Below are 14842 nucleotides of genomic sequence, written 5' to 3'. Positions count from 1 at the left end.
GGCAGATCATGTGAATGATTTGGAAGAAATGTTTCTAATCCTACGGAAGTTCCGGATGAAGCTAAATCCGAGTAAATGTGCTTTTGGAGTAGGCTCCGAAAAATTCCTCGGTTTCTTGGTCAGTCAGCGAGGAATAGAGGCAAACCCTGAGAAGATAAAGGCTTTGATTGATATGGAATCCCCCAAAACCATTAAGGACATCCAAAGGTTGACCGGACGAGTCGCAGCACTTAATCGGTTCCTGTCCAGAGCCACGGATAAATGTCTCCCTTTCTTCAAACAATTGAAAGGAAGGCAAACGATGGGTTGGACGGAAGAATGTGAAGCTGCATTCCACACTTAAAATCATATCTCGGTTCTCCACCTCTCTTAACAAAACCCGAAGGGGAGTCCTGCTCCTTTACCTAGCAGCATTCCGAGGCAATGGCTCGGCTGATACGAGAATTAAGGAAAGCAACCGGTGTATTACGTCAAAGTGCAGCTGCCAGAACGAGATACCCAAGCTTGGAGAAAGTCGCCTTGGCTTTAATAACTTTCTCTCGCCGACTCAGCCGTATTTCCATGCCCATACCATCATCGTGATGACCGATCTTCCGCTCCGCCAGGTATTGCAGAACAGAGGCTTCCGGCCGACTCACTAAATGGGCTATCGAGCTGAGTGAGTTTGATATTCAATACAGACCAAAGGCAGCAATCAAGGGGCAGGCCGTAGCCGATTTTATCGCCGAGGGAACGCCTCCAACCGAACTCTCAGTGAACGATACGCCAAAGGACGGTGCAGTTCCGACATCAGTCGCTCCCCCTTGTCCTATTCCATGGAATCTGTATGTCGACGGTTCTTCCAACTCGAAGGCCAGTGGGGCTGGGGTTGTGCTGGAAACTCCCGATAATACCTATATACAGTATGCCTTACGACTTGGATTCCAAGCGTCGAACAATACGGCAGAATACGAAGCATTGTTACTCGGCCTCCGACTCGCCGCTAGTATGGGAGTTACGCACCTAAGCGTTTTCAGCGACTCTCAGTTGGTCGTTAACCAAGTTACCGGTGTATACCAGACACGGAAAGGCCAGCTAAGGACATACATGGAGAAAGCGAAAGAACTTATCAACGGATTTCAACTCTGTCGTGTCACTCGGATCCCTCGTACGGAAAACAGCAAAGCCGATCTATTAGCAAAGCTCGCCTCAGCCGATGAAGATGATATACCCAGGTCCGTCCCTGTCGAATACGTCGATAAGCCTAGTATAGATGAACCAAGTAACGAGGCCGTCAATACAATCGACGCGGAACCATCCTGGATCGATCCAATCCGCCAATACCTTGACGAAGGAAAGTTGCCTGAGGATCGGGCCGAGGCTCGATAAATTAAGATCAAAGCCTCTCGTTACCCCCCTTGCCCTAGTCCGTGGAATCTGTATGTCGACGGTTCTTCCAACTCGAAGGCCAGTGGGGCTGGGGTTGTGCTGGAAACTCCCGATAATACCTATATACAGTATGCCTTACGACTTGGATTCCAAGCGTCGAACAATACGGCAGAATACGAAGCATTGTTACTCGGCCTCCGACTCGCCGCTAGTATGGGAGTTACGCACCTAAGCGTTTTCAGCGACTCTCAGTTGGTTGTTAATCAAGTTACCGGTGTATACCAAACACGGAAAGACCAATTAAGAGCATACATGGAGAAAGCGAAAGAACTTGTCAATGGATTTCAGCTCTGTCGTGTCACTCGGATCCCTCGTACAGAAAACAGCAAAGCCGATTTATTAGCAAAGCTCGCCTCCGCCGATGAAGATGATATACCCAGGTCCGTCCCTATCGAATACGTCGACAAGCCGAGTGTAAATGAACCAATTGGCGAGGCCGTCAACACAATCGACTCGGGACCATCCTGGATCGATCCAATCCGCCACTACCTTGACAAGGGAGAGCTGCCTAAAGATCGTGCCGAGGCTCGACGAGTTAAGATCCGAGCCTCTCGTTACACCATACTCAACGGAACCCTTTACAAGAAAGGCTACTACGCTCCGTTGCTGCGGTGCCTCAAACCCAGTGAGGCGAACTATGTATTACGTGAAATCCATGAAGGAATCTGCGGAAACCACTCTGGAGGGCGATCTCTCGCCTACAAGGTCCTACGACAGGGATACTACTGGCCCACTATCCAACATGACGCTCGCAAGCTCGTTCAAAAATGCGACAAATGTCAACGGTTCGCGGCAATTCTGAGGTAAGCACCCGAGGCACTGACACCGATGACTGGTCCCTGGCCTTTCGCACAGTGGGGCGTCGACATCATAGGACCGCTCCCTACGGGAAAAGGTCAGACCAAGTTTGCTGTGGTAGCAGTGGACTATTTCACGAAGTGGGCCGAGGCGGAACCGTTAGCTAAAATAACCGAGCAGAAGATCACCGAGTTTGTATGGAAAAACATTATCTGCCGATTCGGAGTGCCCCGTACCATTGTTACAGACAATAGAAGGCAATTTGATAATAGGAGCTTTCGCGAGATGTGTGACAACCTCGGAATCAGAAACGTTTATTCTTCACCTCATCATCCTCAAACCAACGGACAAGTTGAGGCGGTTAATAAGATTATCAAGCAACATCTTCGGACCAAGCTTGGCCGGGCCAAAGGAGCATGGGCCGAAGAGCTCCCAAAAATTTTTTGGGCTTACCGAACTACAGCTCGAACAGCCACAGGAGAGACTCCGTTTTCACTAGCTTATGGCTCGGAAGCCGTCACTCCCGTTGAAATCGGATTAGCTTCGGCTCGAATCACCTCATTCAATGCAGAAGAGAATGAAGAACTCCTTGCATTCGGACTCGACCTTCTGGACGAACAAAGGGAAGTGGCGCGGCTGCGCACGGAGGCGCGGCAACGACAAGTGGCTCGGTTCTACAATGCCCGAGTTAAGATTAGGAGGTTTCGAATGGGAGATATGGTTCTCCGAAAAGTATTTTCCAACACCAAGGAATTTGGGTCGGGCACGCTGGGACCCAATTGGGAAGGACCCTATATCGTCTCGGGCACCATCCGACCAGGAACGTATCGGCTAGAAGACCTAAACGGACAACCATTGCCTCACCCTTGGAACGCTGAACACCTTAAGGTGTACTATCCTTAGCTCTGTACTCAATGATTAAAGACTCTAAACTAAGAAAGATTAAAGCCAAGTCAAATGAATAAAGGTAAGCATTTTTCTTTCATTCATCAAAACACATGCAAATACAACGTGTGAATACATCAAAGCAAATAGAAAGAAAAAATCGAAGGGCCCTGGTAACTGTCCTCATGCACCGGCCTCGTCCCCAGCAGCAGTGTCTTCAGCAGCGGCGTCCGGGTTCTCGGATTCCGAGGCTGCTCCACCCTCGATTTCTGAAAGGTCAAGGTCAGGAAAAGATTTCTTTATATCCTTGACGCATTCCAGATAACCGCTTTGGAACAAGCGGTCCCTCTCATCCTCGAACTCAGCCGATTCAAGGAAAGCTTGGACGGCTTGGTCCCTAGCCTTCTCGGCCTCCCGAGTCTTCTCGTCGGCCTGCTGGATGTGCTCCGCCGCCTCAAGCTTAGCCCGAGCTAAGTCATCTGCGCACGAAACATGAACTGCGAGGACTCGCGTTCTCTTCTTCAGCTTCGGAGAGAAGAGCCTGTACCCGAGCAACCTTCGCTTTCGCTTCATCCAAGGCTCTTCTGGAGGAAGCCGCCTCTGCTCCCGCATCTTCGGCAGCCTTCCGGACAAGGGCCCCCTCACCTGTGGATGCCGACCCCGATTTCGGCCTCCTCGCGTCGCCCTTCGGCTTCCTACAGAAGAGTCTGCAGCCGATGAGTCGAGGATAGCTCCTTGCTGGCCTTAATCAAGCAGGGAGCGAGTTAAAAAAGCACCCTTGCTGCATGACCGACGGTTTGCGATGACGGAGCGTTGTAGAGCCTCACGAACTCTCTTTCGCCCCCGTGGGCTAAGGCCCAGGGAACCATCCCCGATACCACTTGCTGCAGGACAGACGACCCTTCCCCTCTGGAGGATGCGGTCCTCGTCTCACCTTCCCCTCTGGAAGACGCGGCCCTGGTCTCTTCCTCCTGTCTCGGAACATCCGTCTCAACGTGTACCGAGTCGGGTGCCGCCTGAGGTTCCGAGGCAGCGACCGCCGTCTCTTCCGCCCTTTCTTCCAGGTCGGGAATTACGACGACGGAAGTGGCAGAAGACTCTGGCTCTTTCTCCTTCCGCACCACCCTTTGCCTCTTCGGCGGCCGAGGCTCCGGGAAGAACCGACCGCGGAGGAGCCTTCAACTTCGTGACCGCCCTAAGGGGAGGAACTCCAGTCATTTCTGAAGGAGCCGGTTCGTGAACAATCCTGAGATTGGGACAGATTCGAGATCTTTAAAAAAAAAAAAACGAATAAGAAAGAAGATTAGAAGATACACGAAGATACATTTTCAATTACCTGTGACTTCCGAGTCTAGACCTGCAAGATGAAGGCGTTCCGGCTGTAAAAGTACCTTCTAAGACCTATCTGCCGGATCCAACGTCCTCAACTCTTTGATCCGAGCCGAGGCACTGGAGCCGAGCTTCGGCCGCTTCTTCGGAATATCTGCCGGACACAAGCCCGTCAGACTCAGAATATTACAAAAAATGAAAAAGGGCGAGAGAGAGAAGACCCAAGTCACATGCTCTCTGGAATGTCCGAGGAACACGAGCCTCGCAAGACCCGGACTCATCCGTCTCCCAGCGACCACATGCCCAAAACCAACGCTCTCTCCAATGTTTGTTGGAAGTGGGAGGGTCAGTTATCAGGAAACCACCTCCGCCTCGCCAAGCAGCGAAGACGTAGAAGCCAGGGTAGTTCGGATTCACTGGCACTTGGTACAGGTGGAGAAATTCGTCGACTGTAAGCGGTGGCTGTTCCATCTCGGCCCATAACACCGCACACCCAAATAAGTTCCTCCACCCATTCGGGACTATCTGCCCCGGGGCAATCTGAATGCGAGACAAAACTCCCCGGACGATGGCCTGAATGGGCAGACGCAAGCCGCATTGCATTGACACTTGGTAAATCGCGACCGCCCCAGCAGGAGGGTGATCCGGCAAGTCATTCGGACGGGGGAGATAGGTGATGACCGACTCAGGGATGTGATACCCGATTCGGATTCTGTCTAAGTCCGCCTCAGTTAAAACTGAGGGAACCGGACCGCTTAAATCTTCCCCCGATCCTTCTCCTTCAGACTCGGCGTGCGCCGATTCATCGACAGGAACTGGATCAGGTTCCTGATGTTTTATTTAAACCAACATGATTTAAATGATTTTTAAACTCGCAAGTATACGAATCAGATGTAAATACGGTACGTATTACGAGATCGTTCCCACGAGGACTGGTCGTCACAATTCAAATCTACGATTCTCCTTAACTAATCCAACAAACAATGGAATGAATTACTAAGCATAATTTTATGAAAAACAATTAATTAAGAACAGGGAAGAAAATTCAATCAGAGAGAGAGCACTAGGACCTTCGAATCCACCCCTAATTATCCTAACCCTTGTTTTGTCTGTTGATTCACCTTGATCTAGATTGATACCACTTAAATAGAGAAAGCACAATCTGTCTCCTTAATCGGGCATACAGACTGTCTAATTCCTTTAAGCAATGCCATGAATGATATATCCCATATCCTTGGTCGGGTACATGGAATGTACATTCATTAAAGCACCCTGTTTCTTCCTCTATAGGAAACTTGTTCTTGATCAGACACAAGTACCTATAATAAGCATCCAAACAACATCTATATATATACTTTAATCAAGTTTATAGATGGAGAAGTATAGAATTTAAACCCATAAAGCCCACTTAAAAAAAGAAACAAATTAATTGAAATTCAAAGTAAATCAACCAATACAAGAGCTAATCAAATTAGGGGCTTCATCTCAGCCCTAGATGAGAGATTAGTGACCAATAAACTTCATGAAAAATATTAAATAAAATTAATAAAAATTAAACACCAAACCAATCTATGTCTCTCTTCCTTCTTCTCTTTCTTCTCTTTCTTATATTCCTTGCTCAAGATCTGGAATCCCATTGTTCTGAATGACTTTCCAACGTCCAAAACTACCCTTTTATAGCTGCTGGATGGCTGAGGTCGGTGGCAGAGTCGTAGAAGGACTCGAAGTGCAATTTTTCGCAGCCGTGATCGGTGGGCCCCACAGAGGCATTTTCTGAAAAATCTACCCCGTCCATTGGATTCAGGACGAAATTTCAGTAAAGAATAGGTGGTTTTGAAGGTCCATTAGCACGGCCCACAGAAGAAATCTCAAAAAAACTCAGTTTTGAACGTCCCGGGGCAGTCTACTTTTGGCCTCTGTACCGCACACGTGTGTACGCATGGGCGAGGAATATCAACATGGTTTTGAAGCTCTCGACGCCCTCTACACGATGGACGGATCAGATCTTCCATCTGATCGAAGATGGTGGGCCACAACCGCCCGGAAGTCAGCTCTTCGCGGACGTGCGTAAGCCTTCGCACGTCCGGCGCTGTGATGCTCGGTGGGCCCCACATAAGCATTTTTGGAGAAATCCACCCCGTCCATTGGATAGAGGACGAGATTTCGTTCAAATATGGATGGTTTTGAATTTGCGTGGACGCAGCCCAGAGAAGAAATCAGAACAAAATCAGTTTTGAACGTCACAAGACGGCCTGTTTGTGGCCTCTGTATCACGCACGTGTGCACGCATGGGCACAAGATGAAAACATGGTTTTGTAGTTGTCAAAGCCCTCTACACGATGGACGGCTTGGATCAACCGTACGTGCTACCGGTGGGGCCCACAACGGTCCGTAAAAACGGACTTCCGTCCGTTACGCGCGCTGGAAACGGAATTTTCCGTTTTTGAAAAGGAAAGTCGGGTCAGCGCTGCTGACCGACTTAGGTGCATTCGGTGCTCCGATAGTGCACATGTGCACTATGTACATACATTATACATATGGGTCCACTGTGATGATTTCGAGAAATCCAATCCGTCCATCCTATTGCTCATCTTCTTTAAACCGTCAGGACCAAAATTGATGTATATCCAGATATCCAGCGGACCCCACTTAATGAATTAAGGGGCTGATCTGGCCGTTAGACCACTTCCCGAGATTATCAATGGCTGAAATTTAATATGTACGGTTAATTTACGGCCCTCATCCCATGTATGAAGTTTCGAACTGATTGGATAGCGGGAACCATGTGATCTTGCATTCTGGACCCTTTTCGGGCCCCTTTGGCTTGCTTTCCTCAGATCTCAGGCGTGTAAAATCTTCATTATTGGTTCTCTTGAGTCCATCCCGTGCTCTGGAGACTTTGGATCATGAAATCCATGCCTTTAACATCAATTTTCAATTAACGCTCCTGACTTCATCCTGTAACAAAAATACAATTAAAATACTCCATTAAGCATTATCATATACGTAAAATCTGGTAATTACCAAAAACTTGATGTTTGACCCTGATCACAACCCCCAACCAGCATTTTGCTAGTCCCGAGCAAAGTATGCGAAAAATAACTTTAGAAATAAAAGATGATTCCTGTAACTCAAGTAACTTGTGAACAGATAGTTGAGATGTGAAAATTCTAAGATTCATGAATGGTAAGTAGAATTTTCTCCTGAAATCAAGCTCACAGTAAACTTCATAATCAAGTTCAACATATTAATCCATTAATTAGAACATTTCTGAACATCGAGCTCCATGAATGTAAAGTGTAATCTCGACTTACAAACATTAAGAGATCCAATTGTCAACCTCATGATATCATTGGTAATTCGTGACAACCAAGCTTGAAACCAACACTTATCTCACAGATTTATTTTTAATTTTACCAACCTTTGATTTTCTTTATGAGCAGTAACGTAAATGAGGGGAATCAAATTCTTACCTATAGGGAGCAAACCTATGGCGAAAACTCGTCGCCTCATTTTTTATAAGTCAACTATGGAGAATCAAATCTATACCTATAGGGAGCAAACCTATGGTGAAGATTATGTGACTTAGCCTTTTAATTCTTCTTTTTACCAAGTTAATCATTCAGTTATCGAACCGAAAGCTTAATGTGTAAGCGAGATGTGATATGTGAAATCATGACTCAATCAATGTTCACAACGTCTAATCATGGATTAACAAATCAAAATGGACTGTGAAATCAAGCAGATGGCCGAATCCAAGAGTCATTAGTTACCAACATCATGTAGCTTATAATGGTAAAATCACAACTATCCTTCAAAATCACTTTGAATTCAATAGAAATTAAAGAAAAAAAAAATTTAAAAATTTTGCTCAAGACCAAGAAAATACTGATTAGGTTACCTAATCTCCCACCCCCAACCTAAAATCTACATTGTCCTCAATGTAAAAGAAATAATCATACGATGCACATGGGACAACGAATAATAAAAGAGAAATGAGGGAAAGATAGTACCTGGACGGAGAATCAAGAGGCTTCCCAAAATTATCAATGTAAGAGCAAGTTAGGGCAAGAGAGAAATTAATAGAAGCGAAAATAACAAAAAGGAAAAGAAGATCCTACCTATACCACTTTCGCAGGTGCTCTCGATTGCATTTAGCGCATGCAACAAGCCTTTAAACCCCTAGGTTACCCCTAGTGGACGAGTTGTAGTCTCGTGAGGGTTTGCAGTAATGTTACCCACAAACATTGAAGTAACTAACTTAAGAAAAATGAAAATGAATGAAATAAAAAGCAATACAATAAAGCAAAAGGCTGGGTTGCCTCCCATGAGCGCTAAGTTTAACGTCTTCAGCCAGATAAGAACGGACCATGAATGAAATAATCTTTATAACCAGGGTCCGCCAAAGAAATTACCTCAACACTTTCATTAACCGATCCCAGATAAGTGATGTGAGTTCCCATGAACTGTGCTATCTGAAATAAGGCAACTGACACTGTCGTCAAATAATTTAAGGACTTCGGCTCGAACGACTTCTTCTATGTTAGGATCACGCTTCCTTTGCATGTTATGCGACATTTCCACAACAGCATGATCCATACATATCGTGGGGCATACTCCATTTAATTCCACTATCTTCCGTTAAATTTCAGCCTTATATGCTCTAAGAACATTAAGCAGACTGATCTCCTTTGTCTTCTCAGAGTCGGAAGCTATGATGACAATAAGGGTCTCAGAGGGATGGAGAGGTTCCACTTTCGCTCTCCATTTTTCAGTCTTCAATATAGGAGTAGAGTCGAGCAATGCATTGACTTCATGGATGGGACTATCAATGTCAAAATCCATGCCCGATTGTGCTAAGCCGGTCTCAAGAGGATCTTCAAAAGATGTACGGAAGGAGTCCTGCACAAGGCTCTCGATCATGTCCACTTCAAATATGTCATCCAAATCTGAGGGTTGTTGTCCTGCATTGAAAACATTGAGTTTAATATTCATGTTACCAAAGGACAATTTCATAACTCCATTCCTGCAATTGATAATAGCATTAGACGTGGCCAAAAATGGACGACCCAAAATGACTGGGATCCGACTATGAAGATTCTGGACAGGCTGAGTATCTATAACTATGAAATCCACCGGAAAATAAAATTTATCAACCTGGATTAACACATCTTCAATAACACCCCGGGCCTTGACAGATCTATCGGCTAGTTGTAATGTTACCTTAGTCGGTTTCAACTCACCAAGTCCTAGCTGCTCATAGACCGAATATGGTAACAAATTGACACTCGCCCCTAAATCAAGTAATGCCTTCCCGATCTTATGATCTCCTATGCCGCAAGAAATGGTGGGAGCTCCTGGATCCCTAAATTTAGGAGGGGTGTTATGTTGAATCATGGAGCTGAGCGCTCTGCAAGGAAGACTTTCTTATGAACATTATGCTTACGCTTTTGAGTGCATAAATCTTTAAGAAACTTAGCGTAAGCAGAGGACTTGCTTGATAGCGTCAAGCAACGGGATGTTGACTTGCACTTTTTGAAACACATCCAAGATTTCATCAAAGTTATTTCTTTTCTTTGTTGGTGCCGACGTTGAGGAAAGGGTGCTTTGGGCACATAAGGTGGCACATTAGTGGCTCTTGGAGAGTCGAGAGCTTTTGGACTTTGGATGCATTGGTATGACTCTCTGCTTCATCTTGATCTTTTGTTTTAGAATTTGATTCATCCCCAAGCATCTCTATTCTGTTATCAATCTACTTGCCTGACTTAAGGGTAGTGATCGATTTGGCTGTTCATGATATTGCCCTTGGTTGGAATTAGAGCCAATCTCATCTTGTCCCTTTGGATTAGCCTCGGGTTGGCTAGGAGCTTGCCCTTCTCTCTCTCACTCAATGTGGCGCTAGTTGACCCATTTGTACTTCCACTTGGCAATGGATTGTGCATTTGCATGTAAGCTTTCCTGGTGGCCAGTTAGGTTTGTTGGGTGTCTTTTTGGAATTGGAGAGAACTCGCATGAAAAGATGGAGTGTATCCTCAAGAGATGGTTTCCTTGATTGTGTAGGCCGTTGTTGATATTGTGGAAACTGTTGAGGTTGTTGATTGCCAACTTGGAGGTGCGGTTGCATGGGAGGATTTCCAGATGGTCCTCCTTGTTGTGGTCCTTTTGCCCAAGAGAAATTTGGATGTCTAGCCCACCCGGGGTTGTATGTGTTCGAGTAAGGATCATTCCCAGATTTTTGAAAAGTGTTCATAGCATGAACTTGTTCAGAGAGAAGTTCTGGGAATGCTGCACCAGATGGACAAGACCGCATAGGATGGGACAGGATTAGAACATGTGGCATATGCCTCGACTTGAGCTGTTTGTGGTGGTCCATTATTTAATACCAGAGCATCAACTTTCTTTGTCAGGTTATCAAGCTTGGCGCTCAGCTCTGGCATGACTCCTATCTCATATATACCACCTCTCTTTTGTGGTTGGGGACTTATGTCACCTCTATTTGAATAATCCCATTGCTGTTGGGAATTTTCGCACAAGGTTTCAAAGAAGTTCCACGCTTCGACATCACTTTTGGTCATGAATGACCCTCCACTGGTGGCATCAACCATGGACGGTTCTGTGGTGTCAGACCGTCATAGAAGTATTGAACTTGTTGCCACTTCTCAAAACCATGGTGAGGACATTTAAGAAGCAAGTCCTTCCATCTTTCCCAACATTCATGAAAGTGCTCGCCCTCTTTTTGTGTGAAGTTAGTAATTTCTCTACGGAGGGCATTGGTTTTGTGAACGGGGAAGAACTTGTTTAAGAACTTCTTAGACAGTTGGTCCCATGTAGTGATAGATCCAACTTCTAGAGAATTCAACCATGCTTTCGCCTTATCATTCAAAGAAAAAGGAAACAGCGTAGGCGGATCGAATCGTCTGAGAAGTTTTGGAACTTAAAGGTGGAGCAAATGTTTAAGAATTCTTTCACATGATGATATGGGTCCTCCTTGTCCAATCCATAAAAGGATGGCAACAATTGTATGACTCCAGGTTTAAGTTCAAAGTGTGCTGCCGTAGTGGTTGGCAACACTATGCATGAAGGCGCATTAAATTGGACAGGAGCTGAATAATCTTTGAGAGCTTTAACTTCAGTCTCATTCGCCATTTCAACAGGATTATTTCTCAATCTTTCACGAATTGTTCTTTCAATCTCAGGATCAAACGGTGCTAGTTCTATATTCAGAGATCTACGTCCTAGCATAAACTATGTTATTGCAATAAGAAAGAAAACTAAACTAAGATGCAACCTAAAATGAATAAAACTAAAGGAAAAAGTTATGAATTCCTAAAAACAAGAGAAAGCTATGCAAACGAGAATTGGAAAGAAGAACCCGAGAAAAGGAGATGATGAATGTCTGAAGATTTGAGAGCTCCTCCTTTTGAAGACAATGTTATTTAGCAGCTTCCTTCCTTAATTCCTGTAAACAAAAAGAAAACAAAAATAAATTAAATTTACTAAGATAATGCTAGAAAAAAAATCCTAAGCAACGGTTAATTTCTAAAAAATAAAAATAAAAAAATAAAAATAAAAATAAAAAAAAAAATTTATAATCTTAGAAATAAAAGCTAAGTTAGTTTCTAAAAAGGGAAAATTTCTAAAAAATAGGAAATTAGAAAATAAGAGAGAAACTTTCTAAAAAAATAAAACCTAAAAACTCTTCTAATAATAAAACCTAAACTAGAAAATAGAAAGTTACTTGAAAGAAGAATCAGAATCTAGAATTAGAAAATAGGAAATAAAAAAAAATAAAATAGCCTAGAGATAGAAACTTTCTAAAAAAAATAAAACCTTAATTCTAAAAATAGAAATTAGAAAAAAAATAGAAAATTTGGAAAGAGATTACCAAATTAGTAGTTTATGTCAGGTCCCTACAAAACAGGAAATAGGTTAGTTTCAAAAAAAATTTAACCTAGAGTTAGTAAAAAACCTAAGACTATGAATTATGATAAGAGAGAATCCTAAATCCAATTGGAACAAAACAGTCCCCGGCAACGGCGCCAAAAACTTGATGTTTTATTTAAACCAACACGATTTAAATGATATTTAAACTCGCAAGTATACGAATCAGATGCAGATACGGTACGTATTACGAGATCGTTCCCACGAGGACTGGTCGTCACAATTCAAATCTACGATTCTCCTTAACTAATCCAACAAATAATGGAATGAATTACTAAGCACAATTTTATGAAAAAATAATTAATTAAGAACAGGGAAGAAAATTCATCAGAGAGAGAGCACTAGGACTTTCGAATCCACCCCTAATTATCCTAACCCTTGTTTTGTCTGTTGATTCACCTTGATCTAGATTGATACCACTTAAATAGAGAAAGCACAATCTGTGTCCTTAATCGGGCATACAAACTGTCTAATTCCTTTAAGCAATGCCATGAATGACATATCCCATATCCTTGGTCGGGTACATGGAATGTACATTCATTAAAGCACCCTGTTTCTTCCTCTATAGGAAACTTGTTCTTGATCAGACACAAGTACCTATAATAAGCATCCAAACAACATCCATATATATACTTTAATCAAGTTCATAGATGGAGAAGTATAGAATTTAAACCCATAAAGCCCACTTAAAGAAAGAAACAAATTAATTGAAATTCAAAGTAAATCAACCAATACAAGAGCTAATCAAATTAGGGGCTTCATCTCAGCCCTAGCTGAGAGATTAGTGACCCATAAAATTCATGAAAAATATTAAATAAAATTCATAAAAATTAAACACCAAACCAATCGATCTCTCTCTTCTTTCTTCTCTTTCTTCTCTTTCTTCTCTTCCTTGCTCCAGATCTGGAATCCCCTGGTTCTGAATGCCTTTCCCACGTCCAAAACTCCCCTTTTATAGCTGCTGGATGGCTGGGGTCGGTGGCAGAGTCGTAGAAGGACTCGAAGTGTAATTTTTCGCAGCCGTGATCGGTGGGCCCCACAGAGGCATTTTCTGGAAAATCTACCCCGTCCATTGGATTCAGGACGAAATTTCAGTCAAGAATAGGTGGTTTTGAAGGTCCATTAGTGCGGCCCAGAGAAGAAAATACAAAAAGATCAGTTTTGAACGTCCCGGGGCAGTCTACTTTTGGCCTCTGCACCGCACACGTGTGTACGCATGGGCGAGGAATATCAACATGGTTTTGAAGCTCTCGACGCCCTCTACACGATGGACGGATCAGATCTTCCATCTGATCGAAGATGGTGGGCCACAACCGCCCGGAAGTCAGCTCTTCGCGGACGTGCGTAAGCCTTCGCACGTCCGCGCTGCGATGCTCGGTGGGCCCGACATAAGCGTTTTCGGGGAAATCCACCCCGTCCATTGGATAGAGGACGAGATTTCGTTCAAATATGGATGGTTTTGAAGTTGCGTGGACGCAGCCCCGAGACGACATCAGAACAAAATCAGTTTTGAACGTCACAAGACGGCCTGTTTGTGGCCTCTGTATCACGCACGTGTGCACGCATGGGCACAAGATGAAAACATGGTTTTGTAGTTGTCAAAGCCCTCTACACGATGGACGGCTTGGATCAACCGTACGTGCTACCGGTGGGGCCCACAGCGGTCCGTAAAAACGGACTTCCGTCCGTTACGCGCGCTGGAAACGGAATTTTCCGTTTTTGAAAAGGAAAGTCGGGTCAGCGCTGCTGACCGACTTAGGTGCATTCGGTGCTCCGATAGTGCACATGTGCACTATGTACATACATTATACATATGGGTCCACTGTGATGATTTCGAGAAATCCAATCCGTCCATCCTATTGCTCATCTTCTTTAAACCGTCAGGACCAAAATTGATGTATATCCAGATATCCAGCGGACCCCACTTAATGAATTAAGGGGCTGATCTGGCCGTTAGACCACTTCCCGAGATTATCAATGGCTGAAATTTAATATGTACGGTTAATTTACGGCCCTCATCCCATGTATGAAGTTTCAAACTGATTAGATAGCGGGAACCATGTGATCTTGCATTCTGGACCCTTTTCGGGCCCCTTTGGCTTGCTTTCCTCAGATCTTAGGCGTGTAAAATCTTCATTATTGGTTCTCTGGAGTCCATCCCGTGCTCTGGAGACTTTGGATCATGAAATCCATGCCTTTAACATCAATTTTCAATTAACGCTCCTGACTTCATCCTGTAACAAAAATACAATTAAAATACTCCATTAAGCATTATCATATACGTAAAATCGGCTTAATCGGGCTTCGACAAGAACTGGATCAGAGGTTCCCTCGGCAATCAACATTTCATCTTCTTCCTCCTCATCTTCCTCCATGCCCCTTGGAAAGTTAGGCCTTCCCGGGCGGGTTAATAAAGACGACCCACCACGAGAAGGAACAACGGACGCAGGGCGCTCCGCCG

The 14842-nt window shown here is 44.4% G+C and overlaps 1 non-coding gene across 1 annotated transcript; it reads left to right on the top strand.

Moving 5' to 3' along the window:
- Positions 1-11102: 11102 nt before the first annotated feature.
- LOC131254417 (small nucleolar RNA R71) lies at positions 11103-11209 on the top strand. The gene has a single exon (XR_009175532.1). It is a non-coding gene; the product is annotated as a small nucleolar RNA R71 (small nucleolar RNA).
- The last annotated feature ends 3633 nt before the right edge of the window (positions 11210-14842 follow it).

This window comes from Magnolia sinica, chromosome 8, assembly GCF_029962835.1.
Source record: "Magnolia sinica isolate HGM2019 chromosome 8, MsV1, whole genome shotgun sequence".
NCBI classification, from domain to species: domain Eukaryota; kingdom Viridiplantae; phylum Streptophyta; class Magnoliopsida; order Magnoliales; family Magnoliaceae; genus Magnolia; species Magnolia sinica.
This window is presented reverse-complemented; position numbering and strand designations above follow the sequence as displayed.